This window comes from Saccopteryx leptura, chromosome 3, assembly GCF_036850995.1.
Source record: "Saccopteryx leptura isolate mSacLep1 chromosome 3, mSacLep1_pri_phased_curated, whole genome shotgun sequence".
NCBI lineage: Eukaryota > Metazoa > Chordata > Mammalia > Chiroptera > Emballonuridae > Saccopteryx > Saccopteryx leptura.
Window position 1 is genome coordinate 13,334,006 of NC_089505.1, and position 3,339 is coordinate 13,337,344.

A 3,339-nucleotide genomic window follows, 5' to 3' on the forward strand; every position below is an offset into this window, starting at 1 on the left:
GTAGAATTCCATTGTGAAGCCATTGGGCCCCGGACTTTTATTTGTTGGGAGTTTTTTTATAACTGTTTCGATCTCATTTGTTATAATCGGTCTGTTTAGGTTTTCTGATTCTTCCAGATTGATTTTTGGAAGATTGTATGTTTCAAGGAATTTGTCCATTTCATCTAGGTTGTCTAGTTTTTTGGCATACAGTTCTTCATAGTATTTTCTTACAATATTTTGTATTTCTGTTGTGTCAGTTGTTATTTCTCCTCTCTCATTTCTAATTTTATTTATTGGAGTCCTCTCTCTCTTTTTCTTGGTGAGTCTAGTTAAAGGTTCATCAATCTTGTTTACCTTTTCAAAGAACCAGCTCCTAGTTTCATTGATCCTCTATATTGTTTCTTTAGCCTCTATGTCATTTATTTCTTTTCTGACCTTTATTATTTCCTTCCTTCTACTACATTTGGGCTTTAATTGGTGTTCTTTTTCTAATTCTTTTAGATGCAGGGTTAAGTTGTTTATTTGAGCTTTTTCTAGCTTCTGAAAGTGTGCCTGTAGTGCTATGAACTTCCCTCTCAGTACTGCTTTTGCTGTGTCCCATAAATTTTGAGTGGTTGTATGCTCATTGTCATTCGTTTCTAGGAACTTTTTAATTTCTTCTTTGATCTCATTCTTAATCCATTCATTATTTAACAACCTGCTATTTAGTTTCCATGTGTTTGAGAATTTTTTAGCTTTTCTGTTGTGGTTCATTTCTAGTTTCATGCCGTTGTGATCGGAGAAAGTGCTTGATATGATTTCAGTCTTCTTAAATTTGTTGAGAGCACTTTTGTGCCCTAACATGTGGTCTATCCTAGAGAATATACCATGAGCACTTGAAAAGAATGTATATTCTGCTGCTTTAGGGTGAAAGGTTCTGAAGATATCTATTAAATCGAGTTGATCTAGTGTTTCCAATAAGTCTGCTGTTTCTTTGTTAATTTTCTTTCTTGAGGATCTATCTAGTGATGTTAGTGGGGTATTGAAATCCCCTACTATTATAGTATTGCTGTTGTTCTTACCCTTTAAATCCATCAAAGCCTGCTTTATATATTTGGGTGCTCCTATATTAGGTGCATAGATATTTATAATAGTTATATCTTCCTATTGGATTACTCCCTTTATCATTATGTAGTGGCATTCTTTATCTCTTACTCTATCCTTTGTTTTAAAGTCCAATTTGTCTGATATAAGTATTGCTACCCCAGCTTTTTTTTCATTTCCATTTGCATGAAATGTTTTTTTCCATCCTTTTACCTTCAATCTATGTGTATCTTTTGTTCTAAGGTGTGTCTCTTGTAGACAGCATATGAATGGGTCCTGTTTTCTTATCCACGCAGCTACCCTATGTCTTTTGATTGGATCATTTAATCCATTTACGTTTAAGGTTATTACTGATATGAAGTTGTTTATTGCCATTTTCTTCTTTAAAGGTGTATTCCTTTTATGCTATATTCTTTTCCCACTTTGATCTGTTTACAACAGGCCCCTTAACATTTCCTGCAGCATTGGTTTGGTTGTAATGAATTCCTTGAGTTGTTTTTTGTCTGGGAAGCTTTTTATTTCTCCTTCGATTTTAAATGATAGCCTTGCTGGATAAAGTAGTCTTGGTTGTAGGTTCTTGTTCTGCATTACTTTGAATATTTCTTGCCATTCCCTTCTGGCCTCAAGTGTTTCTGTTGAGAAGTCAGATGTCATCCTTATGGGGGCTCCTTTGTAGGTGATAACCTGTTTTTCTCTTGCAGCTTTTAATATTTTCTCTTTATCGCTTATCTTTGGTATTTTAATGATGATGTGTCTTGGTGTAGGTTTCTTTGGGTTTCTCTTTAATGGAGTCCTCTGTGCTTCTTGGACTTGTGAGAGTTTCTCTTGCATTAATTTAGGGAAGTTTTCAGCTATGATATGATTGAACAAAGTCTCTATCCCTTGTTCTTTTTCTTCTTCTTCAGGAACCCCTATGATGCGGATGTTATTTCTCTTCATGTTGTCACAGAGCTCTCTAAGGGTTTCCTCTGACTTTTTGAGTCTCTTTTCTCTTTTCTTCTCTGCTTTCATGCCTTCATTCCAGTTGTCCTCCAACTTGCTGATTCGATCCTCAGCTCTATCTATCCTGTTTTTAATTCCTTTCATTGTGGTCTTTATTTCTGATATTGTATTTGTCATCTCCGACTGATTCTTTTTTATACTTGCTATTTCTTTATTTAGGTGTTCATAATGACCATCCATTGTTGTTCTAAGATCCCTAAGCATCCTTACAATCATTATTTTGAACTCCGCATCTGGAAGTTTGATTATTTCCATATCACTCAGTTCATCCTTTGAAGGTGTCTCTTGTGGTTTCATTTGGATTGTACTTCTTTGTTTTCTCATTGTCTGTTTTGGGGTTTTTTATTTGTAGAGTTGGTTGAGTCTAGGCTTGGTGTTGTCTGCCTCCAGTTTTCAGTTATTTCTAGGTCTTCTTGGGTTGGTATCAGCTGTTATCTGTAATCTGCTTTCGGATTTGGGCAGCTTTGAAGTCTTGATTTGTTTGTTTTCTTAACAGGTGATAGTCTTTTTACTGATCTCAGCAGAGGGCTTCTTTGAAACTGTATCCAGGAATGCAGTGGGTGTAACCTGAGACTCTGAAGGCCTCTTTAGCCAATTAATCTCTCTGGGGGCAGGGTGTTTTCTCAGCTTCAGTAGGGGGAGGTGTATCTCAGATCTCCATGGAGACCTGAGTTACTGCCCCTCCTCCCCACTTCTTGTTTTCAGCTGTGTCTTGTTGCGCTGATTGGAGCTGGATAGATGTCCGGAGATCTCTGATCTGGAAGCAATTCAGCTCTGTTTTGTGAAAGGTTCAGTCCCTCCCCCAGCTATGGCCACCTCCAGCACAGATGAGTCAGCTTTTTTAGTTTGTCTCCTGCATTCCTAGCCCCTCACAGTGTGTCCCTCTCCCTGTTCTTTCCACTTGGGAGATAAGGTGGTCTTTTCAGCACACCTCGCTCTCTGGTCGCCAGGCAAGTGGCTGTGAGCAGTAGTTTCTGCCCTTTTCCCTTGTGTGAGATGCCCTCTGGGCTCTCAGCCTCACCCCACCCCCCTCTGTTCCTGTAAGGGAGATTCAGGCGCTCCCTACCAGGTTTTTTTGTGGCTTCTTCTTTGCTCCTTGGTTTTTGAGAGCTGTTCTTGTAGTTCAGAGTTGGTTTTTCATGCTGATTTTTCCTAAATTGATTTGTATTCCAGTTTGGTGGTTAGAGTTGGGCGTCTGTGCTTCTGCCTACTCCGCTGCCATCTTTTTGCGCCTGAACAACATATTGTTTGTTAAATCTAAGTTCTTTCACT